General features: G+C 42.4%; 1 protein-coding gene and 1 pseudogene across 2 annotated transcripts in view; one reads left to right on the top strand and one right to left on the bottom strand.

Annotated features, from left to right (window-relative positions):
* Positions 1-10,907: 10,907 nt before the first annotated feature.
* The window catches only part of ephx1 (epoxide hydrolase 1, microsomal (xenobiotic)), a 50,373-nt gene continuing 34,212 nt past the window's right edge, over positions 10,908-27,068 (top strand). Inside the window, exons 1-2 of one of the 2 annotated variants that reach the window (XM_048250533.1) lie at positions 11,036-11,105; positions 11,761-11,792. The gene's annotated coding sequence lies outside the window, so the exon portion shown is untranslated. Of the gene's footprint in view, positions 11,106-11,760; positions 11,793-27,068 lie in introns of both variants that reach the window. The other variant, XM_048250531.1, reaches the window with a different exon arrangement.
* Positions 20,709-22,094, bottom strand: LOC125299272 (annotated as a pseudogene).

Raw genomic sequence — 27,068 nt, 5'->3', positions numbered from 1 at the left:
AATAAACATTCTACTTCACTGAATCAAGTCCTTGACATATCAGCTTGCACCCTCAGCACTGAAAATCTACAGGATTTCAATGGTATTTCCACCTATTTTAAATCACAGCAAACCACTAGGCTATTGATATTGAACAATTTTGGGAAAATCTATACAGCCAGGATAAATGCAATTAAAGATGCTCTAAGCCAGTGGTAATGGGGGTATGTGAAAGCACTCCAGGGGGTACGTGAGATTTTAACCCTTAGAAGCCAATTGATGCAAAGTGCGTCAAAAAACACACTTGCTGTGGTGAGATACATGTCAAAATATAAGATTTTTTATAATACGGTTTTTATATTTTAATTCTTTAAAAATCAAAATAAAATCAGTGTTAGTACTAGATGAAATGACAGATCTGGATAGCCTAGACTCTGCCGGGAAAAAAAACAATATATAATGTAACGATTTGATAACGACACACACAGTTGTCCAATCCAAAGGTTTATTAGCTGAGAACGAGAGCAGTAGGCATGGGCCAAATGATTCTATTCCGGGAATCAGTTCTTTCAGTTCCCTTCACCTTTACAAATCGTTCGTTTGATTCGTTCTTTCAGTTCCTTCAGTTCCCTAAGTCAAAATATGCTTTAGAACACCGTCTCGGTTGTCTTAAGTCAAATATCCTTTAGAACGCCGTATCTGGTTGTCATATGGTCTGTTACATCATTTATGTAAATATCAAGCATAATATTAAGCACATACGTGCCTTTTTTCATAAATATACTGAATGGAATGCAGTAAGAATCAAATGGCGTCATCCAAGTTCTAGCGCTGGCAGGCAGGCATGTAAGTAAAGCCAGGCCTATCATTTGTTTACCCATGGCAACGTGGTTGCTACCTGCTGTAGTACTCTCATTCACGTTTTAGACTCAATTGCGATATATGGTCGAGGGAGATGAAGCTCTATTTGTTAGTATCTTTTATTACATGACCATATTTTTGTATGTTAAAAAATAACCAGTTCTCTTGTTTTGGGAATCAGTTCTCGTCGTTCACCTTCGGGATTCGTTCTTTCTGACCGAATTAGTCGCGAACTGCCCATGCCTAGAGAGCAGAGACACAGAACACAATACACATGGAGCAGGTCAAGTACACACGCACACTACACATACAGGGGAGGACGCAGCACACAAAAAGGATCACACACGAGGGAGAACTAAAAGGGAAACATGTTACAACAAAGACGCTAACATTATACTCAAAACTAAGGAGAAATACAGACATTAAACCCCAAATGTTCACTCCCGCATCCCAGCATGCCCTGCGTGGGAGAACGCTACGCAATGTCTTGTGCGCTGACGTTACACAGCTCCCCCAACAAGCCATTGCCGTCCTCGGCAATGACCACGAGGTAGCCTCATGTTAACGTCGGCGCGCGTTGCCCGCCACTCAGTCCAGTGCGACAGTACCGCCAACTCACGTGGGGTGCACGCCGCAGGAACTCACTCAACGTTTCGTTTACACGGCGACCCCGCCATCGAGGCTTGAAGACGCTAAAATCTGAAGACTCCTAATAGAGTGTAGAGTTTTAAAGACAACACGGGTTGCGTCTCCGTCTAAACGGCTAAACCAAAGATCCTTGATTACCTCTCTAGCTAAACTGTCAAATTAGAATGTCTGCGCGTGACGTACCAGGGTTCTATCACACCACCACCCAGCGGTCTGGAATGCATATCCAATCGAATATCACATACTCTTGCGTCTTCATATAAACAAAGATTTCCCCCTGAGAATGCTTTCGTAAACGCCGAATAAAAAAAATGAAGACGAGACGCCACTTCTGCGTCTTCTCTTTTCATCGTCACCGTAACAACGTAGCCTGAATTCAGAAAGTTGGATGCTTCACTGCTTCTGTCTGGCATCCAGGCTGACCTCTTCCCAAGTTCCAGAGGGAAGACAGTACTGGAAGAAAAAAACAGACCTTTTTAGATTTTTTAGAAATCACAAGATACTGACAAGTGGAATTTGTAGAATATTGTAATGTTTCACACAAATGGTAATCTTGCTGTTTATTCTAATGAACAGATTAGCAACAAGTTTAGCAACAAGTTCTAGCATTTTCTTCGTTTTCATTTTATTTGCCTAAGCCTTATTTATTCTCAACCCAACGTCCTATGACCAGCCTTATGGCAACAAATATTTTCCTTGTTTTATTTGGCTAGGCCTTATTCATTTTTAACAAATATTGTGCTCAACAGTGAGCTCATGATGAGAAGGCTATATTCCAATGCACAGAAAACCGTCCGTGTTGTGTTCCTGCAAATTAGTCAAATGTCAGCTTTAAAAAATGACAATAATTGCACCAAACTCGAAGTTAAAAATCGCACACAAACAAACCCAAGTGTCAATTTGCCAGTAGCCTAGGCCATGGACAAAAGTGTCTATGTGCGTCATGCAACGTAAGTCGTGTCCAAAAGTGCCTTCTAAAAGTGATAGTACCGGTCCTTGATTGTGATTGGCTGAATCGCGTTCGATGCCGTTGTAAAATCCAGCATAAACATACACCTTGACCGTATTTCGTTTACTGCGCTACTACCCTGGAGAACTACCTCCAGAGTTCTCGCGAGAGCACAATAGAATTGAGACACTCTGGCAAAGAGCAATGATGAGCAAAGAGCAATGATGCACGTTACTTTTTCCCCTTGCATTCCGGGGAACCAAGCTAAACTGATGAAGACAACTCTGCAACGTTGGAGGACAGTACATATTGGTCGTAGTGTTAGCCAATTGTGTCGAAGTCCGAAATCATTCAGAGTAAACATGGTATAGTGTTATCCAATTGGGTGCAGTGAGATTTTTAAATGCATGCTTGTTGCCACCCCTCAAGTTGGGCCATTACATTGCTCTTTGCCAGACCCTTAATCTTTCTAGATTATCAGGGTCTGGATTTTCCAGGCTACTGCACTACCATAACTTGATACAAAAGTTAAAGTAGCTGTGTCTCGATGTTGCTTGGCAACAATTTAGATAGAGGAAATATATTTCTTGGCGGAAGAATGATTATCTAGGAATAACTCTTTATATTTCTAGTTGCTGTGCCTTTACTTTATGAAACTTTGTCAGGTATTTATAGTAACAGTTTTAGAAAAGCAATAAGCCACTCGAGTCCGTAGATTACTACGGAAGCGTACTAGGGCCACAAGAAGAGAAAATATTTTTGAAAATTCCGAGATAAAAGTCAAAATTTTCGAGAATCAAAGTCAAAATTTTCGAGAAACAAAGTCAGAAATAATTTCTGAGATTAAAGTCAGAATTTCTGACTTTAAAGTCAAAATTTCTGATTTTAATCTCAGAAATTATTTCTGACTTTGTTTCTCGAAAATTTTGACTTTTATCTCGAAGATTTTGACTTTTCTTCTCAGAAATTCTGACTTTTTTTCTCAGAAATTCTGACTTTAATCTCAGAAAATATTTCTGACTTTGTTTCTTGAAAATTTTGACTTTTATCTCGAAAATTTTGACTTTTATCTCAGAATTTTCAAAAATATTTTCTCTTCATTTGGCCCTAATACGCTTCCGTAGATTACACTGATTCTACAACAGCTAAGGTTTTTTTTTTTTTTTTAACAACGGCCTTAGCTGTTGTAGAATCAGTGTAACCTACAGCCTCTCGGGGCTTATTGCTTAAATTGATGGCACAGGCCATGAATAAAACAATTTGTTTACGATGGTCCCAGTCCGTTGTCATGGTGGTAACGGGATTCTGGCCTCCACACTGGATAATGAGGAGGGGACTACTGGACAAGGGCCTGTGGGACTGGTGACCTCTTGATCACCTGCTGCATGATGAGTTGGGTTGATGAGTTGAAAGGAGCCTTTCATTGAGCTGAGTGCTCTCCCGTTGCCAGTGCGTTGAAAGAAACATGTTGAATCAACATGCCCTCTCACGTGGTGTAAATCCTACCCGCATGAATAGTATAAGGATAAGTATATATACTCTTTTGATCCCGTGAGGGAAATTTGGTCTCTGCATTTATCCCAATCCGTGAATTAGTGAGACACACACAGCACACAGTGAACACACAGTGAGGTGAAGCACACACTAATCCCGGCGCAGTGAGCTGCCTGCAACAACAGCGGTGCTTGGGGAGCAGTGAGGGGTTAGGTGCCTTGCTCAAGGGCACTTCAGCCGTGCCTACTGGTCGGGGTTCAAACCGGCAACCCTCCGGTTACAAGTCCGAAGCGCTAACCAGTACGCCACGGCATCACTTCGTTGAGCTCATTTGATGTCCGCTGAAAATACTTGGAGGGGAGTAGTGTAAAAGCCGCCTAAGTCGGGTTCCAAAGTTCCAAATGTCGGGATATGTTGTTTAGATATATGGACTAATGTCTTTATATGCGCAGAACATGCGGACTTACATTTATATGAAAGCAGCTTATGTCCACACCAACTCTTTCCATTGGTGCCCTGACAAAGAACTGCTGGAGCTGGGCATGGGACTGTTAAGGAGGCCTAACTTAGCTTTGCAGCCATCACACCATCTGCAGAAATCTTCTATGTACTTCCTGAACTGCCCCCTGTAGAAGCCCTGCCATATAGGTGATGGAGTAGCCAACTCCCCTTCAGCACGGTTGTTCTCTCGGCTCTGGGGACCAGCTGCCATCTCAGCTATCCTGTTGTTGGGTCTTTCCAGGGCATCCGTAGAGCCTGGAACTTTGCCCACAGCCCCTTTCTCGTTTACATGCACCCTAATAATCTGATCATTATCTGATTTCGGGACAGTATAATGCCACCATTATTGGATTATGAGAAATTAGATTAACACACCTAGATTTTTCCCCACTAGTCCGAGTTCTTTGTTGCGGATTGATTTTGTTCTTTTACATCTGCGCATACATGTAAAATTCATTGAAAACGGATGTGATATATTAGTAAAAACGCGACCGGCAGCAGACAACAACAAACATGGTGTGCAGCAGTCATTGAGCAAAAGTCACATCTGGAGTGAAGAGGAAACCAATTTTATAAGAAGATGAACACCTTTAAAGCCACCCTTAGTAAGATTCAGGGGCGGAGCTTGAGGGGGTGCGGCGGCACGCCCCCGGCCCGGGACCCACAGGGGCGCGGTGCAAGGGCGCCCCTCCCCCACCTCCGGGTAAGGTGGGACGGGCCTCTCCCACGGCACAAGGCCGGAGGAGCTAAGATCATGCAAACGGTCTCTTTTCAATCATTTTCATCAGAGTGGGACGTATTAGGCTTATAGGTTTCCCCAGTCAGGACGAGTTATGACTCACGGTTGCTGAAAAGATTTGAAATTTACTTTGATGATTTAGTAGGTGTAAAATATTGAATAAAATGTTCTGCTGTATGACTGGCTTTATTTTAACTCTCATATTGAACTTTACGACGTGCAAATTTACAAAATTGGATCAACGATATTGTCTCCTACAGGCGACAATGAGAGAACACTTACACTTACATGATTTTGGTTTCGATTTTCTAATTGGAGTAAGTCTTTGTGACAACACGTCATGATACATTTGATAATGTTTGATCGTTGTTTTGGTATGAAGCATCTTTTACGTAGCTTAATGAATGCGCTCTAGAAAGTGCGAAGTAGCCTAACCTAGGCTATGCGCTCTGTGTCTGAGCTGTCTGTGCACGTCCGCAATTGATTACGTTCCTCAAATGGAGAACACATCAATCCCATGGTATTTTTTGCCCTAAAATGCATGAAACATGCAAGTTCAAAATCCCGCCGGTAGCCACGTTACATCTCTGTTTCATATTTGCCTAGGCTACTAGCCTACAATAAATAAATTGAACGAACTCAACTGACAACATGTATATCTACTGATTTGGTCATTGAGACTACAGAATACAGTACAACAAACTTTCTGAAGTGTATTTTTGTATTCCGGGGTACAGTAGCCTAATTGCCTAATGTCTTGACAATAGTTTTTCTTACCGGCTTGCTGTTTAAACTGACTGCGCCGCTCTAAACTTTCCTGCCAGGTTTATGACGTAAACCGCTACATCTCGGCTCTGGCATTGCCTAAACTCATCATGTGGGAAATCAGATTATCTGTCAATATTGGGCTTTGAACGTAAGGGATATTTGCTCAGTAATAGTAGGCTACATTTTGTAACATTTATAGAGAAACCGAGGGGAGGTTAAATTAGAAATTAGAATCGTTGGAAATTTAAAACACATACAACAAAAGATTCAGGGCTTTTGAAAAGAGATTAGGGGCTTGAGCCCCCGAAGCCACCCCCTCGCTCCACCAATGTCAACCACCCAGCAGTAACTTCTGCATTCAGTGAGATTTGCACCGCCCTGATTTTAATTTTGACTCTTCCCGTCACCGTTTCAAACTCTGAGCGCTCATTCTCCAAGTTAAAGATCATTAAAAAACACTTGAGTAGCACAGTGGGACAGGAGAGACTGAGTGGACTTGCCATTTTGTCCATAGAGAATGAGGGAGCAAAGAAAATGGACATACACAGAGCATCGTGGACGAGTTTGCGGAGCGCAAGGCTCGTTGTATGCTGCGTATTATTGTTGTTTTATTATTAGGGGTCATGTAGCCTAATGTTTTTGTTGTTGTTCTCTTGGTTACACTTCATGTACGTTCGATGGACTTCAAAATTACATAGTTGCTCTCCGTGGCGCTGACGCTAGTAAGACCCACTGTTGCGGGCATGTGTATGTGTATGTTGTGCATGTGTATGTAAATTATGTTATGATGAGATTAATAAAGGGCCCGTTCATGTGCCCCGCCCCCGGCCCGGCTCTGACTTGTTCCGCCACTGGTAAGATTAGCTAGTTCCGCCTCTGCTGGTGAAGTTGTGCACTATGGACTGTGGAAAAAAGTAACGATAAAGCACATGGATTTGTTTACAAGCTAGCAAAACGGTTAGCGCAAGTTCGGCATAACAATGTGGATGTTACAAGGTAAGAACACAATTTAAAATTAGTTTATTGTTTCTCACTTCTTTTACCGGGATGGTAGTCCCAATGTTGCAAGGTTGTTTTTTTTGCCTGGGAACGCTAGGGGGAGCGGGGAAAGTCACCATTTTCACAGGAACAGGTAATTTAACCATCCAAATGATTTCTAAACGGGTTTATTAAGTTGAAAGTAGATGCCCTTTACTCCATCTCCTCGACAGGAGGAAATATACCAAATGTTTTGAAAATAACAGAAAGTTTGAGTTTAACAGTATGTCATGTACTTTGAGAGAAACGCGACAGCACAGCAGAAATTGAAATAAAAATGCTCGCGTTAGCAACTCATTCGTACATGTTGTATGGATGGGCATACGATGATTTACGAGTCAAATGGAATACCCGGAGACAAGTGAAGTCAATTAGACCCCGTTCACGCTGCAAGTCTTAATGCTCAATTCAGATTTTTTTGCTCAGATCCGATTTTTTTGTTCGGCTGTTCACATTACCTTTTAAAAATGTGGCCTATATCAGATTCCAGTGTGAACCGTTTGCGGTTTCGAACTGACCTGCAGCATGCACAAAATAACAATGACATCAACTCCCGCGTCGCATAATTTTGTGACAATGTCGATGGTTGTTCACATTTGGTTGTTCACACTGTGGCCACATTGAAAAAAATCAGACCTGGGTCTGATTCAGGACCACATATGGAAGTGGTCTAAATCTGATTTGAAAAAATCAGATCTGGGCAAGATTTGAGCGTTCACACTACTTCTGAAGAAGTCTGACCTGGTCACTTTAAACATGGTTCAGTGGAATACCTGTTGGTCTCGCGTGCAAGCAGATTCCTTCAAATGCGCAGGTGACCGTCAAAATACTGATGCGGTGTTTGAAGTCGCACTGTAGTACACACCCACGACTGATTAAGAAACATAAGAACCGCATTTTTGCACCAGGCGCCCGGCGTTTGATAACAAAACCACCCCCAATGAGGACTGGACAAACCCCTACATTTATGTAAGCTATTTGCCAGTAACTATGTGTTTTAGATCACTAAGATACACTAAAAATAAATGCTTGTTTAACCAGCAGAGTCATACACTCACTCGTTTAACTCCCCGGATGTGACCATTATCCATCACCAGCTAATGTAGCTTCAAACTCCCCTCTGTATTGAACAAGGGTTATGAAATGGAGGAAGGAAATCGAATCAGCACATTTATTGGACAGTGGAGACGACGCAATTGTGAATTTCCAGAGTGTGTTACTCCACAATCGACTCCTACGGACTTTCCCCTGAAGATGGCAGCAAAGATGGCAACATTTCCGGAAAGGTACTGGCTTGATGAAATTCATTCTGGACTCTCTATCCGACCACATAAAGACCTCGGGATACTTCGGTTTGGCTTTAGGGACCCTCTACTCACTACTAAGTGTAATGTTGTTTGGAACTGTAGAAGAGGTATAAAAATAGTGTTTTGTAGCGGCGAAATGACATGCCCGCGTCACTTCCAGGCTAACGAGTTTTGACTAAAAACGGTAACATCGAACTTTCTCAAAACACATCCGAATGACATGATTTGGATGTCAACTCAACGTATGTACTCCTAATCATCCGTAAATTTATCTAAAGTGCATTTTACTCCGGATAATTCCTTTAACACCAAATTGTTCAAATTTAAAGATGTTCACCACAGACATTTGCCACTGTTTGCCAAATTTGAACGCACCTCTACATAGTGTACCTTTAAGAAGGGTTTAATTTAATGTATTGCTCTCTCTGAAAGAATAGTTGTGTTTGTTAACTGAATGGACACAGCTACTCACTAAATTGTAAATTATTTAATATTTTTTTGTAGTAAAATCATCCCAGAAAATGACTGTGCCGAGGAGGCCCACACTCAGACTCCTTGCTCTTTTGCCAGCCAGGGGACATGACATAACTAGCCAGATAGATTAAGCAGATGCTACTTTACTTTTTATATGCATAATACCACTTGTCTTATCCTTTTACTGACCTCTGAATGAATGATGGTAGTTAATACCTTTAATTTGTTTGTTATTTCTGTATGGCGGGCATCTTCATCAGACACCAAATTGCCATCCACATCGGTTGACACCATATCCAAAATTGCCTTGTCTTGGCAAAGCGAAGCTGCCGACCAACCAACTTGATCCCGAGGCTAACAAGAAGGCTAGAGTTACTCAGGCTCTACTGGACCACTCAAGTAGCGATTCTTTTAAGATGCAAAATTGCCGAGTGCATCAGGAATGAGACTATGCTGACAAGAACTTTGTCCTTATAGGGCACTACTGACATATTACTGCACACAGTCAGGCCTGTCAGACTCTTTGTTGAGTCCTCTGAACACCATAACCATTCTGATCCCTCATCTGTGAGACAATTTCACCCTTATGTGACTGAAATCATTAACAGCGTCCTTCGGGAGATCAGACTTGACTTATGAAGTGCCCTGTAGTGCTGAGATGGGCTTTATTGCACAAATGATCTGAGTGGCCAATCCTGAATTCATCTGCCCCTATAAGCTTTGCTCCCCTGCCTAGATTAAATGCATGTTTTATTACGTGTTAATAAAGATTGTATTTTTTTTAATAAAATTTACTTTGTGTTGTGGTGTGTGTGACTGGGATTATTTTGGTACTCAAGGTCATTGGCACTTGGCTGGTGATACTAGCTTTCATTTGACACCAAGATTATTCTTCTATCCAAAGTGGTTAGAAAAGGTTACGGACACTTTTATTGTCAGTATGCGTTTTGGGTAGCCAAAGGTCCTTTTGGAAATTCCAAAAGGACATTGAGCAAAACGCATGGGTATGTCCACACAAATACATGTAGAGAACTCATCTTTCATTCTATAGCCAAATTTGACTTACAGCTTCACCTGGTTCTAGGCCTCAGCTGTGTTTCAAAGGCAGAATAAGTAACCTAGAGGGCTAAAATGTGGTCAGTTCCAGAGATGTACACAACCTGCTGAACGAAAAACAACATTCTACCCTTTGTAACCCTTTGCCAGTACATCACACAGTCATTCTGACTGTTTTAAAAAATTCTGAGGAATCAGACTGAAACACTTGCATATCAAGAATCATGGAAGTGTTTTTGAATCGCATCTTATCAGAATCACACATGAAAGTATTGCTTCGAGTCCATCAGGTGATGAGGCAAGAACCTCAAAGTTGCAAAGACATGTTCAAAGTGACAACACCTCTGATTCGGAATCATACTGTTCAGAAGAAAATTCCATGAATTATGTCACATCACAGGAGTCAACTTCAAATGTATCTTTGAATTGTCCCCAGCTGTTCAAAGTCAGGTTGAGCCCAAGGATGAGGCTATTAATGCTCCCATTGTGAAGAAAGAGGACATTGCATGGGAACCACTGGACCAAAAGCGGCCATTTGAGGTTGCAAACAAAACCAAAAACATTGAGGCAAAGATTTCTTGATATTTATCCGACTATGGCAGGTGCTAGTAGTGCTCTCAGTGCAGATTCAGACCTCCATAGGGCCCTATAAGCAAAATCCTGCTAAAGGGGCCCTTCTTGCTGAACTCTGAGGGCTACATTTTTTTCACTAGAATCCATTTCTGCTTGGGACATTTTTGTATCACGCATAGTTAATGAGATTATTTGCATGTTGGAGTAAAGTAGCAGATAACTATCTCAGACATTTGATCATTTGACTGTAGGTAGACAGTCATGTCTTCTGGCCTCAACATGTTCAAATTTAATCAAAGAATTATGCAAAATAGTTTTTTTTATGTATTAGGCCTACAGATAGAGTATGGAAATGAGAAAAATCTACAGACAGGTTGGTGCTTGATTTTATACACCTGCTAAGGGAAGGGACCTAATGAAACCTTTGCTTAATGTGAATGATGGGGAGTTCGCACATTAATGATTTTGCACCCTCTTTCCACGGCCCTTACCATGACGATTCTGACATAAAAGTGATAAAGAATCCAGTTGATGGAAATCCATCGTGGCAACCGAACCCTAATCCTTGATATGAAGTTTGGTTGGTCGGTCGATGGGTCATTGAATTTTTGGAAGAAATCATGCGCCATCATGTGCTGCTAGGCTACAACTGTTAGGGTCTGTCTGGCCACCAGCGTTCTCTTCGTCCTCCCGTTGTGACGTCCTGCAGCGTGTACAGGTAGGCTGGTTATGGTTATGTACATGACCTAATCTCTCATTTAAAGGTGAATTGTTTTTGACGCTTGATGCATGTCTACACGGTTTAGCTAACTTCATTTGCTATGCATTCATTTGTTTAACTGCAATTTTTTGAATAGGCCTACTAGCCATGGTGTGTAGGCTAGTGGTTCTTGCAATATCGCAATTCATCACGGCTCAATTTAGCGCATTAGAAGAAGAAACATATTTCTTTCAATTAGATGCTTACTGGTGAAACATGTCACTGGTTTGAACTATTTGGTAACTTCTACTTCGAACTTTCCTTGTGTGCTTTGGATCATAATGAGTGTGGGTGATCATGCATTTTTAGGCTACTTTACATGGCTCTGAGTCTTACTAAGGGATTCATTGTTTGCATAATCCTTTTGTTTAAAATTGTTGCACAATTTTAAACTTTGTTCTGTATCGTTGCATATAGCGCACTCCAGTCAGTAGGCTAGGCTAGGCGATTGTTCTAGCAGTTAAACACTTGAATTGTAGCCCTCTAAATCGCTAAATTGCGTGAAATATGATCCATGAACATAGGGCCATATTTACCAAGTATGTTTATCTCTTAGATATGTTTAACTTTGCAGATCACATGATCAGATTTAATGTACCAAATTTGGTTGCAGTTCCACCAGAATTCCACTGGGGGCGATCGCTGGTGAGTGCAAAATGAATGGGGGTCTTTGGAGCTGCTAGACAGCTTGTCTCTCACCTGATTGTCGTTGAAAAATCGCAGGGCAAAACCTACAACGATCTGATTAAGGTCACTACCAAACTTTTCTCAGTTGATTCTATAGTACTTTTTCGCGTAAAATCCATTTCTGCTTGGGACATTTTTGTATCACGCATAGTTAATGAGATTATTTGCATGTTGGAGTAAATTAGCAGATATAACTATCTCAGACAATTGACTGTACTGTAGGTAGACACTAGACCAGGGATTCCCAAACTGTGGTACGCGTACCCCTGGTGGTACACAAGCTGCCACTAGGGGGTACTCGAGATGAAAAGGGCAATGGCGGAAAGGAGTTAAAAATGATTAATTAATTAATACTCTAATTATGACCGCCGCTATCGCAGCGGTCATATAATGATTGTCAAAGTTTTTTTTTTTTTTTTTTCCGTCCTTCCTTCCTGAATTTTTGGTCAATGATACGCTGGACACCGAAACACCGGTGCACATGAAATTTGGTGGGTATGTAGCCCCACTAGACTTTTACGGAAATATTTCGTTTTAGTCTCCGGGGCCCTCCCCCCCCGTACTGGGCCCCCGAACCATAAAAAAGCAGTTTTCCTAAATAACTACCTGAACCGTGGCACTGAGGATGAAGAATCTTTTTTATGGTATGTTGGTCTCAAGGGCCCACATCAACCTGGCCCATAATCACTCATTTGTGATTTGCACCCCCCCGGTAAAAAATGAAAATGCAATATTATTCTGCTTTAATCGCCCCTATCTTCAGTTAAGATGTTCAGAACTGCACCAAATTGTATGTGTATGATTGACCTGGCATTCTCTGGGGGTATGCCAAGTTTCGTAGAATTTCATCCATGGGGGGTCTAAAAAAATTAGGTTATGTGTACATTTAGTGACTGTACACTCATTGGCCTGTAGATGGCGGTGCACACATATACACATGCACACACACACAGGCACCCACATACTATCGGTATTAGAACGGCCTAAACATAATTACAAATTCAGTAGGATTAAAAGAAAGCCAAATATTCATCATCATCATCATGGCTGCATTTCCAGTATTGGCGATAAGTAGTCGTTTGTCCACTAGATGGCTCATCGTTACAGTGAGACGTAATTTTGTTGGAAGTTAAAAGTGGGTTAGAAAAACAATGGACGCTTCCTACAAGGACTGTAGTTTACCGCAGAGAATGTCTAATAAGGATAGGACGATGTTCACATGAAATGTAATTCCCATTACTTCTTGAAGCCGAAATAAATCTGAGGATGTTTATCGGACATGCTTGGTTTTTACTGCAGGTACGTTAATCTTATAATATCAATAAGGACCTAGGTAATGTTACCGTTAGCGTTGGTTGAGTGATGGAGGCCAATTTGATTGATTGCATTTGTAGAAAACTATAAATGCAGTTATACCAAGCAAATTTATAGCAGCACTGTATTGTATCTTTCGACTGTCATTGGTTGCACGTGCTACAAAAATCATTCTGTGCAATGGAAGATTTACCAACGTTACATCGGTCTGATACAGTTTTGCCTATACATGCGTGAGACTGAGACGCCTGTTTATTATGACCGCCGCACAGCGAAGTTTAGTCTGATTTTTTTTTTTTTCTTTTTCTTTTTTTCGCATGTCCAAATTTCCGTCAAGGATTCCCGGGACACTGAAAGACCGGCGTACACGAAACTTGGTGGGCATGTAACCCCACATGGATAGCATGGAACCATCGTTTTTTCGTTTTGATTTGTAGCCCCCCCGCTGGACTGGACCCCCGAAAGGAGGGTAGGGCAGATACAGTTTTCTGTGAATATCTCGAGAACCGTAGGGTTTAGGAGGACCATTTTTTTGTATGTTGATCTCAAGGGGCCATGTCAACCCATTCCATAACCACTCATTTCATGTATAGCGCCACCTAGTTAAACACAAAAAAGAAAAAATGAGGTGTTGTAATCGCAGGTATCTGTGACCTAACATAGTCAAAACTGCACGAAATTGGAAGTGTAGGATCATTATGACACCCTCTGAATGCACGCCAAGTTTCGTGGAATTCCGTTCATGGGGGGTCACACAATAAATTAATTTATGTTACTATACACCAACTGGCCTGTAGGCGGCCGGAGACAGTTTTCTGTGAATATCTCAAGAACCGTAGGGCCTAGGAGGTCCACCTTTTTTTGTATGTTGGTCTTAAGGGGCATGTCAACCCATCCCATTACCACTTATTTCATGTATAGCATACGAAGTTAAAATTAAAAAGCAAAAAATTAGGTGTTTTCATCACAATATCTCTGGCTGACATGGTCAAAACTGCACGAAATCGAAAGTGTAGAATCATTATGACACCTTCCGAATGCATGCCAAGTTTTGTGAACTTTCGTTCATGGGGGGCCTTAAAATAAAATTATTTATGTGTACATTTAGTGACTGTACACCAACAAGGATTCCTGGGACACTGAAAGACCGGGGTACACGAAACTTGGTGAAATCTATGAACTAATCATGTTTTGGTACTTGTTGTCTAGCAGATACCAGTGAGTGTGGATAATGCAATTTAGTGAGACAGTTAGAATCATATAGGCCTTTCAGCGTGATTTATTTTTGTGGAAAAAATGTGCTGGACTGGGCGGCGGTCATATTTTGTACCGCTCTGCGGTACATCTAGTTAATTAATATATAATACATAATTTCGAATCGGGTTATAATTATATGGAAACGTGAAATTAAAGGAAATCATTTGTAAACTCTATAATAGGCTATGTTTTCATTTAAAAAAATAAGCTACACACAATTCATGTGATTTCCTGCGGGTAGCCAGAATATCTGGCGCGTTAGTTTCGTTGAAGTATAGGCTAGGTAGAAGGCTGCGTAAACATGAAAAAAAAGGGACACTGTCCAAAAGGACTAATTAAAGCGATGGAAGAAGAGAAGTGAGAGAAACAGAGCAGGAGACAGGTAACGATGGAATGGGATGGGGGGCAGAATGATGAAGGTGGAGATGGAGCGCAGGGGGATAAAAGAAAGAACGAGACAGAGAAGACTGCACAAAGAAAACAAAAGTATGATGAGGCATACAGTATAGTCCTAGGCTTCACGTGGATTGGGAGACAGACTGCCCAAAGCCACAGTGCGTGGTCTGCAGTGAGATGCTACCTAACCATTCTAATGTGGTTCTCCACACTGTTTTTTTTAACGTGAGAGCTCATAGACCAGTTGTACATTTTGATTATGTTATCATGTAGGGCGGCTAATTAAACAACGATGCCTGGAATGCGTCAATAGAATGTGTTACTTTTTTATGTGTTGGATGGTGGGGGTACGCGAGCCGAGTCAGGATGTAGAAGGTGGTCCACGGGGAAAAAAGTTTGGGAACCGCTGCACTAGACAGTCATGTCTTCTGGCCTCAACATGTTCAAATTTAATCAAATAATTAAGCAAAATTGTTTTTATGTAATATTACAGATACAATATGAAATCTAAATGTTTATTGTCAATGAATGAGTTCCTCTTTTGTAATTACATCATATCAAGAAGAATATTGGTATTTTACTAGTCAAGATATGTATTCAGTTCATTATTTTGTGAAAGATATGCGTGCTATTTAATGAACTAATTTGCATATGACAATGGATTTGTGCATTGTGGATTTATGAGAATTCGATCTCTCTAAAGAAACTTAAGTCCATTATGTTTTTTGTTACTTTTCAACATCTTTATACACTAGGCTACTACACTAAAAAAGTCACCAACTCCAATATTTCATCGGACCATCTTTCACATGCATTTCTCTTGGCATTGTTTCGACAAACTTATAGAACTTCACAACCATCAGTGCGTTAGCTTCCCTACAACCGGACATGCTAAACATTCTTCTTACGGGAACCTAACGTTATGTACAACAGGGCTTAAATTTCACTGCGGGATTGCGGGTATTGCGCATAATTTGTTCAAGTCCCGCAACTCTAGCCATCATAATGCGAGAAATTCCCGCATACACTTTTACAGCCTGTCTGATGACGTTAATATAGCCTAATCATTAAGTGGCGTGAATGCGGTGCTATTGACCGGACTGATCAACTACCGAGTTGAATTGAACATAGCCTCATGCAGACGCACACACACACGGAGAGAGAGAGAGAGAGAACCACTTTGCGCTTATGCAAATAGGCTACGCTACCATGGCAAACTTTTACATCTGGAAAGAGCTCCTTGGTAACTATCCTGCTAGCTCAGGTCACGTCAACACTTGATCCCAGAAAGATTGTCTTCGACATGTCAACATTTATTGTATCTAATGACATAGAAAACATAATGATTTGCATACACATACCGCACTATGCACAACTTTTATTCACTAGCGACTACAGCCTAAAACCGTCAGGTTGAAGGGGGGCTAATTACTCCATAGAATTACTCTCAGGAATTTTCTTAAAGTGACAGGCACTCAATTACACCTACTCATCACCAATGTGCACTCAATTGGACCTACACACCACATTAAAGATATGCCTAAGTTTTATAGGTTAAACGTCAATATGAGGCATTCAAATGACTAAATATGTTTAGCTAGTAGTAATTACTAGTAAAATGCTATACTTTAAAAAATGCATTATTAAATAAATACACTCTATATGAATTAAAAAATATATGATAGAAACATATCACATAAGCTATAATTTTCAGTGTGTGTTTGTGTGTGTGGAGAGAGTCAAGCAGAATCTAGGATGTCCACTGTTGTGAATGATCCCACTACAGTATATATTACTGATGACGTCAGGGTGGTGGGGGCCCCAAAATCAAACACTTTTTTAAAAAGTATCAAGTATTGAAATCGCAATTCTTGACTTGGTATCAGAATCGACCCCCTCCCCCAAATTGTGTAAATCCCCTACATGAATAACCTAAGGGGGGAATTCCCCCCCATTTTGAAAAATGAATTTTAAGCCCTGTACAAAGTAGTCGAGTCTTGTTTTGCCTTTTATTGTTTATGTAGATAACATAGAAGCTACAATATCGGCACAGGATATTTGCTATATGAAGTTATGATATTTCAAAAAAATCCTAAAATGAATGGGCTTCTATGGGGGTTAGCAGAGAAGTGGTCCCTCCAGCCTCCATTGATTCTTCTACTTCCGGGAATTCGCCTGCCCCCTTGGCTACAGCACATCTTGTATATACTGAAACTGCAATAATTTTTAACACTTAAAGCCTCGGTTGCTAGGTTACAATAAACAAACTCAAAGATCGTAATTCTTGATTCTTCTTGCTTAGCAAAAAACTGATGGTTTTATTCCTTCACTAAACAAATATTATGGAAATTAAACACCACTTTTCCATCAAAAACCTTGTTGTAAAAGGCATAACTTGTTAGATTTAAGACCTAAGTTCGCTAGCTCTGTGCCTGCCGACCCTGGTCGAGAGATGTGACGCAGGACGTCCCCTGATTGGCTAGTCAGTAGGCGATGCAATGTGTTGATTGGCTCTGCAGAAACTGTCAAGACAGTGCCAAAATTCGCTGATTGGCTCTTCAGAAAAGACGACAAAACACTGCCAAAATTCGTGTCTAAAAAAGTTTTGTAGCTTCGTAGATCCAGTTTGCACACGAAAGATAGATTTCTTCTAGCACTTCTCCTATGCCTGTAGCTATAAAGCTGTTCCACATATTCAAACTAAAACCCTATGGACAAATGTTTTTTCACAAGTGCACAAAATATTTCTGCAGGTACGCATTTTTTTGCACACAGACAAATTAATTCCACAGTTACAAAACGGTTCTACACTTGTGCAAATCATATTCTCGAAGACAAAACTCTATTACACATGTGAATATCTTTTCACGGGCACACAATCTTTATGGCGTTGTTCTGACTCCATAAACCTGTCCATACATAACACAAACATACATACAATGACAAGGGGGTAGACAGGACAGGAAGACAGGAGATTGAGGAAGAATACAGCATAACATGAGGAGAGGGTAGGAGAAAAAAGCAACCCCCAGACTATGCTCCTGTAAGAATGCAGTTTGACACTGTTTTCCTGAAATATTGTAGACCTGCCCTAAAAAAGATGTTTTCTGAATGTTTTTAATTACAGTGCATGAAAATGCACTGTTCTGTTATCCAAAGTCTTCTTCTTATTATTATTATTTTTCCACCAAATGTCTGCGTCTAATTCAGCTTCAACCGTTTAACTCATTGAGTGCCAAAAACGTAATATTACGTTATAAATTACGAAACTAGACACTCTAACACACCTTATATGTGATTTTGGGAACTCTGTGATGAATGGAAATGAAATATATGACGATCGAAAACTCATGAAAACGCACAATCTGGACATTTTATCATAACTCGGTTGCCGCTTTGGGTCGAATCAGTGATGCATGCACGTCAGCTCAAAACCAGGCCATTTTCGTGGGTCTATCACTAGGTGGCAGTCTCGCCAGGTCTCGCTAGGTCACTTCCCGGAAACTTTACAGGCAACTCTTCATATTTCATGAAAGACGTTATATCTCCATTTCTAGAAAAAAAACAGCAATTTTGATGAAAACTAGCCACTGTTTAGCTTGGGATTTCTCAGGAACAGAGGCGTGTAGAAATACACGGTTTGCACCCACTGAGAGCTTAAAGTCTCACCTTTCAAACGAGCCATTGTATGTGTTCATAGCTATAACACAGAATATGCTGTGGCTGTACAAAGGTGCTCACAGAAATCAAATAAATACAGTAAACAAAAATATAAATAAATAATAATAATAAACAGATTATGATATGTAGATAAAAGAACATATGGTTACTGAAACTACTATAGGCCTAGAGAAAGATGTACAGTAAAGTTAAATATGCCAGTTAATATAATGCTGAAAATAAATAGAAATAAGATAAATAAACAAACAAGGAGAAAAAATAATTTACATTATAGGCCAAAGAAAATAGATGGGTCTTTAAATTTTATTTAAAACTACTGATGGTGGGACAGGACTTAATTTCTATAGGGAGATCATTCCAGAGTCTAGGGGCAGCAACAGAAAAAGCCCTATCACCTTTAGTTTTTAGGGTTGTATTTGGGACTGAGAGAAGATGTTGTGAGGAAGACCTCAGTGGCCTAGAAGGACAGTAGGGACTTAAAAGGTCACAGGTATTCTGTGGTGCCATTCCATTTAGAATGAATTCTGTATTTGACAGGTAACCAGTGGAGTTGGGCCAGCACAGGACTTATGTGCATGTTTCTTAGTTCCAGTAAGAAGCCTAGATGCAGCATTTTGGAATTGAAGTCTAGCAAGGGTAGATTGGTTCAGACCTAAATACAGAGAGTTACAATAGTCCAGCCTAGATGTAACAAAAGCATGGATTATAATTTCTAAGTCAGTATATGAGAGCCTAGCCTGGCTAACGTCAGACCTCATCTCATTGAGATGGGGTCTGGGAACTACAAGTTAATTTTTGAGTGTTTGAAACGTGGTTTACGAATGCCCAGAGCCGTTTCAAGCGTTTACTATCCGAAATTTGCCAATAAGAATAACATGAACATTGTCTAGGTCGCTAGTCTGGGTCCAGACGAGCTTCTTGGGAACACGGCGGCTCTGCGCTGGCATTGCTGCTCGTGAACGCTAAGTGCATGCTGGCAGAGGCCGGGCAAGATGCCAAACAATAGAATAATACGTTGCGCGATATAAGGGGACCAGACTGGACCTGAGTTACATAAATAACAATAGATGCGACAGATCAGCCTTATCGTAAAAGCGGGATTAGCATGTTGGGCAAAGTCGCTGGCCGGGGTCCTGGAGTGCTACGCTGGATCTCCCGAAACTGAGTGAGCAGTCATTTTTGATGAGATCCCTGTGAGCACCCCAAACAACGCTAGCATAATGGAGGGACCCCCGGCCGGGACCCTGCGCCCGTTATTAGTAAGTCAGTGCTCGCTGGGATTTACTAAGATCGGAAAGATTTGATCTAATATAAGTATTAAACGCATCGGAGGACCACCGGCCTAAAGTTTTGAGGGCTAGATCTGGCAGGCCGTTGTTGGCAGCAGTGGTGGCTGCACCGATTCTGAATGAGTGGGTAGAATAGCGATCGGCGGGGATTCCAATTTGTGTTAGAATAGACTTGAGTTGGGATTGAAACCTGTAGCGGGTAACTGGCCGGCCGTCGTCTGTAGCGAAGAGAGAGTTGGCAGGGGAAGCAGTAGAGCTGCGATAAGCAATGTAGTCAGCTAGAGTTTGGTAGGGTTGGACTGGCGATTCAATGTTAAATATGAACACAGAGTGCCCTTTCATGAATTGGTCAGTTTTACTACGTTTGATGAAGTAGCGGATCGTATCTGGATTTATGATTTGAAGGTCGCATAACCGGGGGTGGATATGGGGGTTGAAATTTCTGTTGGAAGTGGTGAACTCGCTACATCTAAGCAGCCCAAAATAGACGAAAATAAACATCTCAATGAGGGTCTTATCTGAATTTGGAGAAATGAATCCTATGTCTAATCTCTTGGACGCAAGAGTCGAGTAAGTAAATGGTGATTGGAAGCCAACGGTTAGAAGCAGCGGGTTCTGACCTTCGGATCCCTTTGATTAAAAGAGAAATGTGGTGGCTGGAGAAAATTGGGCAGTCTGCTCCATATATTCCTTTGTGAAAGAAATGGATGCCTGTGAGAACATTTAATAGTACTTGCCTTAAATTTTAAAATGAGATTGGCGTAAGACACAAAAGAAGAGAGTGTCAGTAAATCGAACGTAGGAAAGGGCAGAGAGTGGCAGTTATGAAACAGTTTGAATGAAGACCAGGCAGACCAATACGACTGAAGTGTTTTGGGTGCTAGAGAATGAAGGGCTAGATTTCTTGAGTGGGACTGGAGGTAGTGCAATGGGTGACTTAAAGGAAGATTGTTTCCGAATAAGGTGGCACTGGAGTCGGTTCTGGATCCGCCTCTGGAGCTAATTCCCTGAATTTCTGAAACGCAAAACGAGACAGAGTCAGCAACAGCATTATGACAGCCTGGAACATATTCAGCTTTAATAAGAAACTGGTTGCATGCTGCTGTCCAGACGAGGCAACACAGAAAGGGACAAATGATGGGAGCGCAGGAACGACCTTTATTTATCGCAAAAACGGCTGCCTAATTGTTGCTATAGACGAGAACGCTTTTATCGGACCACTCGTTGCCCCTTAGGAGTGCTGTGATTACGACCGGGTACGTCTCGTACACAGCTGAGGAGGCTTATCCTGGAGGCAAGTTTGCCAGCTCTGGAGGCCAGGAGCTGGCAAACCAACGACCGTTGAGGTAACCTCCGAACCCGATAGAAAGCGCTGCATCAGTGAAAAACTGGAGATCCGTGGGGGAAGAACAGCGGTCATTGTAGAACATGGACAGACCGTTCCATTGTGTGAGAAATAATCGCCATAAGTCTAGATCTAATAAGCATTGCTCGTCTATAACGACTAAGTCGTGAAGCGCTGGTACTGAATTTGCGGCTGAGAGGAGGTTGGATATGAAGGGTCTGCCTTGGGGAATTACCCGCATTGCAAAATTGAGATGGCCCAAAAGTGACAGGACTTCTTGCTTAGTTTTAGGGGCCGCATTGAAGCAATCTATGAATATTAAAATGCGGTCGATTTTCTCTTTTTCGGGAGCGACGAGGTTAAGTTAACTGTATCGAGGGTGATGCCGAGAAATTCTAGAGTATTAGCGGGGCCGCTTGTTTTCTCCTCTGAAATAGGCACGCCCAGGGACTTGAAAACTCTCAAAACAGACTCACACCCGGCCGCGGGGGGATGTGATTGAGGTGTGACAGTTAGAAAATCATCCAACAGGTGGACTAGGAGCGGTACTTTGTAATTGTTTTGCAGAATCCAACATAAAGCTTCTGACAGGGTGTCGAAAATTTTGGGGCTACTGCGGAAGCCAAACATTAATCTGACGGCAAAGTAGAATTTCCCTTGCCACTGAACGGCGAACAAATGCCAAAAATCTGGGTTTATGGGCATTACTTTAAATGCTGCAGTAATGTCCTTTAATCCTTTAAATAACCAGCAATTGGCGCCCGCTATCTTAATCAGCTGGATAGCGTTATCCACCGTTTGGTAGCACATAGAATAGTCTTCGAGAGGCACGAGGCTGTTGGTGCTGGGGACTAACCCGTTATGGGGAGCGAAGAGATCGTCTGTTAGTCTCTTTTTGCCGGAATATTTCCGAGTCACGACGCCGATAGGATTGATCATAAAATTTGGATAGGGAGTTGTGGAGAAAGGGCCGATCATGAAGCCAGACTGTACTTGTTAGCCAAAAGCTGGTCTACGGCCTCTGGTTCTCTCATTGCGGATAGCAGATTTTTACAGATAAAGGACGTGGTTGGCATAGCAGTGATGTCGGGATGGAAACCGTTTTGGAGACCTGAGATCAGATACTCTGAGAAAGCTCTGTCTGTATGAGAAACTAATTATGCTTCTAGCCTTGACACATTGATTGGAGTAGACAAGTACTTGTTATTATTTTTTTTGACTGTGCCCCGGCACAGTAACTGCATACGTGGAGGTAATTGCAGGAAGACATTCGGCACTTGGAGGCGTTGAAGCGGAAGCAAACCTGCTGCGTAGGAAAGGCAGCTTGGGCTGGAACGGTGCCGGCAAATTGAGGTAGATTAGGGACGGAGGAGGTGGATTTTGGCGCCGCAGTTTTTCGCTGGTTGGAATTCCCTTCGATGAAAAAGCAGTTGGCTGACTCGTGGTCAGAACTGCAGCATAAGGCACATGATATAGAGTGGCAGCCCAAAAAAATACGGTTATGTATTTCTACGTCGAGAGCTCCCCAGTAAGGGCATTGGTTCCAAAGACCTACCTGGGCAGCGCATTTAGACGAAAAGAGGCGGTGGTAAGCATAGAAGTGAGTGCCATACGTTACGGCTAGCCCTGCTATGATGTCGGAGCATGCGGCGGAGGGGGTAGCTGAACAGCTGACGCTAAAGTGTAGAAGGGCAAGCGCCAAGCAGCAGGCCTTGTGCCAGTTTGAGCCATAGGAGGTGGTTGGTAAGGACCGGTAGGGAGTGAGCTATACGAGGCGGGGGGAAGGGTGTGAGATGCGGGGAGAGGATTATGCTGCGGGCGGCGGAGAGGGGGGAAGTCTGCGGACTACCATTTGCCTAGCTGGTGCCGTATCGGTTAACGGCGGGAAAGCCAAGCCCTGCGCTGCGTCACTGGTGTTTGGTTGAGTGGGAAGGGGAGGACCAGAACCGGGGGTGAAGGACGTAACCCTTCGTCGCTCTGTCCTTCGAAAGGGTCGGGGAAAAGGAGGGGAGAAAGCTCCAGAGAATGCTGGCCTTGGTTTGGGGGCGCATGAGCGCTTTGAGCGGTTTGGGGAGTTTGAGGTTGGCTGCTGGAAGCCTGGAGCAGCCAGAGTAGCTCGCCCTTTCTTGGCGCTATGGGGAAGTTTAATGCGACGCTTACTCAGTTCACTCCTGATGCGGGAAATTGTCCATGGATTATCTCCCCTGATGGAAAACCGGCGGCAGCTGGGGGTTGTTGATCGTACGGATCCCCGAGAAGGAGCCGGGGAAGAATTCCGGCGCGACTGGAGTATGCGCTCCGATGGGACGGCTGCTTGGCTAGGGCGACCACGACGGTGAGATACCGAAGGCTCTGAGGGAGGAATAATGGCTGAATCATCCTCCAGATCGCTGGCTGAGGCGTAGATGTCTAGTTCCATTGCGAGCTGTTTGATCGACTTGCTAGCAGAACAAACTGAAGCAGTGCGTCGGCAGGTGAGCCTTGACTAAGTTACCTGGTTAGGGGGAAATGGAGGCGTGGCAATTTTCGCCACGTGCCTCTTGAACTTCCGTTTGCAACGGCATTTATTGAGCGCTACGAATGTCTATCAAATGCGTCTGTACGTAGCTCATAACCGTTTTGGTGTGTCGTCATCGTCTTGCGGTCCCCCCTCCGTACTGTGATTGGTTCCTTCGTTGAGGTGAAAACGAAGTCCATGAAATCCAGGCTGCCTAGCAGCGTGAATAAAATCGTGCGCAAAGCAGCATGGGAAAACCCAGGCTAATGAGAGCCAGGGCTTTAATTTAGCTATTAGTTCTTAGTTTAGTTCTTAGTTGAAAAAAGCTTCCCTTAAAGGAGAATTCCGGTGTGATATTGACCTAAAGTGTGTTGAAACAAGAAACTGAGCGTGAACGTATGTCTCATAGCTCATCTCGGCTTGTCCCCTGCACTCAGAAATCTGGCGCTAGTTAGCCGATGCTACTAACAGTTTTTCGATGGGGGTGCCTCTGGCATCGGCCTAGTCATGCAAATAAATCACTGTTTTACACCATTTACGAGGCTCAAAGTAGCTCCATACTTCATTGGTAGACTTCCGAGGGCCTTGACATTTAAAGGTCTCATCTCATCGTTTTTTCATTAATTTTGCTGTGGTCTCTAGTATTAATGAATGCCCTGTGAGCCGGTTTTGGTGAAAAAATGCTCTCCTGCGTCTATTTCATGCTGTTCTAGTTTGGTGGGGAAGGTGGGAGGGGAGGAACGACAGGATTTGCCTCTTGCTCATGAATTTTCATGACATGTTAATGACCTCGCCTTTGATTGGCTAACAGTACTGTGACGCTCCCTCCAGTGCGTCCTCATCCGATTCTGCCTGTGCTATGCTCCATATTCAACTTTACAGTGCTAAAACCTGGCTAAAACTCGAGTCAAAACTGTTGCACAAAAGGTCTTTGGAGATACAACTTTATGTGTTTGATCCTAGTATCCCAGTAGGAAGAAGAACCGCTTCCTGATCGTTTGTCGGTGAACGTTGGTTTAATAGAATGGTAACAATTGCATGTCAGCTTAAAATTTCTCCTAAAGAAGGTTAACGTTTGTGGCAATCATCATCTTGCATTTAAGTAATAAACAGTTGGAAACGTTTTAAAATAAAGACCTATTTCTTTACACAGTCAAAAGTCTTTGCAATCTTCCTAGTAGATATTTTACTTCACAACACAGGTTATAAGCACCCTAAATGCAGTTCAGCCACTGACCTAGCCTGCTAATTGTATGCTATCGGAATAGATAGTTATGGTTTGAATTCTATGATACTATCATTGAAAGACCACTTGGTCATAGCCCGGTAATGAGAACTATGGCTTTGATAGCCTACATTGGCAGAGGTTAGCCTACTCAAGTTGTTTTCTGTCACGTATGACCCTTAGGAAAAAGCACTATAGGAATCTTATAGTATAAGACTACTATAGAAAAACTATAGCAGTTATAGGATATTATAGAGTTATTATGACCGCCGCGAAGGTTTAGTCAGATTTTTTATTTTTTATTTTATTTATTTATTTATTTTTTTTGCATGTCCAAATTTCCGTCAAGGATTCTCGGGACACTGAAAGACCGGGGTAGACGAAACTTGGTGGGCATGTAACCCCATATAGATAGCATGGAACCATCGTTTTTCGTTTTGATCTGTAGCCCCCCCCGCTGGACTGCACCCCCCGAAAGGAGGGTAGGGCAGACACAGTTTTCTGTGAATATCTCGAGAACCGTGAAGGTTTAGGAGGACCATTTTTTTTTTTGTATGTTGATCTCAAGGGGCCATGTCAACCCATTCCATAACCACTCATTTCATGTATAGCCACCTAGTTAAACACAAAAAAGTAAAAATGAGGTGTTGTGTCGCAGGTATCTGTGACCTAACATAGTCAAAACTGCACGAAATTGGAAGTGTAGGATCATTATGACACCCTCCGAATGCATGCCAAGTTTTGTGGACTTTCGTTCATGGGGGGCCTTACAATAAAATAATTTATGTGTACATTTAGTGACCGTATACCAACAAGGATTCCCGGGACACTGAAAGACCGGGGTACACGAAACTTGGTGGGCATGTATCCCCACATGGATAGCATGGAACCATTGTTTTTTGTTTTGATCTGTAGCCCCCCCGCTGTACTGGACCCCCCGAAAGTCATCCCTGAGTCGAAAAAAAGTCATGCTTTAAACAAAACTTCGCGCTACAGCTGCAGTGAATCAGTACGTGCAATACCGGAGCTAGTGCGCGTGTGAGCTACTTTATCAGAGCGATATTGTCAACGTCAGCGAGTATTTGCATTAGATTATCGTCTAATGGCATCAAAAAAGTTTACCTGGAATGAAGTGTTGGGTCTTCTATTCGCGGACCCTGATTCTGAAGGGGAATATCTGCCTTCAGAAAATGACGGTGATTCGTTTAGTGAGGGCTTCAGATGCGTCCCCTGCCTTGCAATGATGCAGCTGGACAAAGTGAGAGTTTACTCCATAGTTTAGCTTACACCAAGCACAAATGTTGAATCGTTTGCCCAATGTCACTGGTGGGAATAATGTTTTCACGGGTTCGAGTGTTCATCGGAAGTTAGCAGGGTGTTAGTGGTGTGGGCTTAACGAGGCTGGAGGTAGCCTAATATCCATAGCGCTAGCTTCTGTCTTCTGAACGTGTGCCTCTCCACAATCGCGGCGACGGTAACGTGGTGGAGCCTTTGTCTAATGCCACTGGGTATGTTAGACGAGGTCGAAGTGCTCATAGGACAGTTAGGGGGGAACGTGAGTGGCAGTGTGGGGGAGTCGCAATGAGAATGACAGTAGGCCTAGTCCCGAAGGCAAAAATTCTCTCCACTTGCCCAAGATGAGGCAGATCTGGCCATGCTGCTCGCATGGTGGAGGTGGTGACACGCTCTCTCCCTCTCCCACACACACACATAAGGTCATGCATAGTCTATCACAAGATGATGGGAATGCCGGCCCTGTATGGATAGGGATAGGGAGTCATTATCTCTACAGCAAAAGGCCTGCTACATAAAAAAAAAAAAATGTCAGCCATTTATTAGTAATGATTTACACTGTTGATTTGCCTCTATTTCCCTGATCATTTAGGACATACACTATGTGTTTTTGTGTGTTCATGTCCTTGTGATGTGTGTGTCTTTGTCAGCTAAGAAAAAAAAACAAAAAAACATCAACAAAAACAACAAAAAGAAAAAAAATACTAACATTGTGTCTTGTCTTGTCTCGTCATCTCACTCCTGATCTGTGCCTTTCTGTGGAAAATGAGCTTTTGAACTAAACAGGTCTTGTCTACTTGTGTTTGTGTGTCATCTGAATAATATATATGTGCCCCATACATGGAATCAGAGTGCCTACTGTATGTAGTAAATGGAAAATCTCTACAGCAAAAGGCCAGTCTACCGCTACATGCATTTGGTTTGTTTCTGCCATTTA

This window comes from Alosa alosa, chromosome 8 (assembly GCF_017589495.1).
Source record: "Alosa alosa isolate M-15738 ecotype Scorff River chromosome 8, AALO_Geno_1.1, whole genome shotgun sequence".
NCBI lineage: Eukaryota > Metazoa > Chordata > Actinopteri > Clupeiformes > Clupeidae > Alosa > Alosa alosa.
Note: the sequence above shows the minus strand (reverse complement) of the source record. Positions and strands in the feature narration are given on the sequence as shown.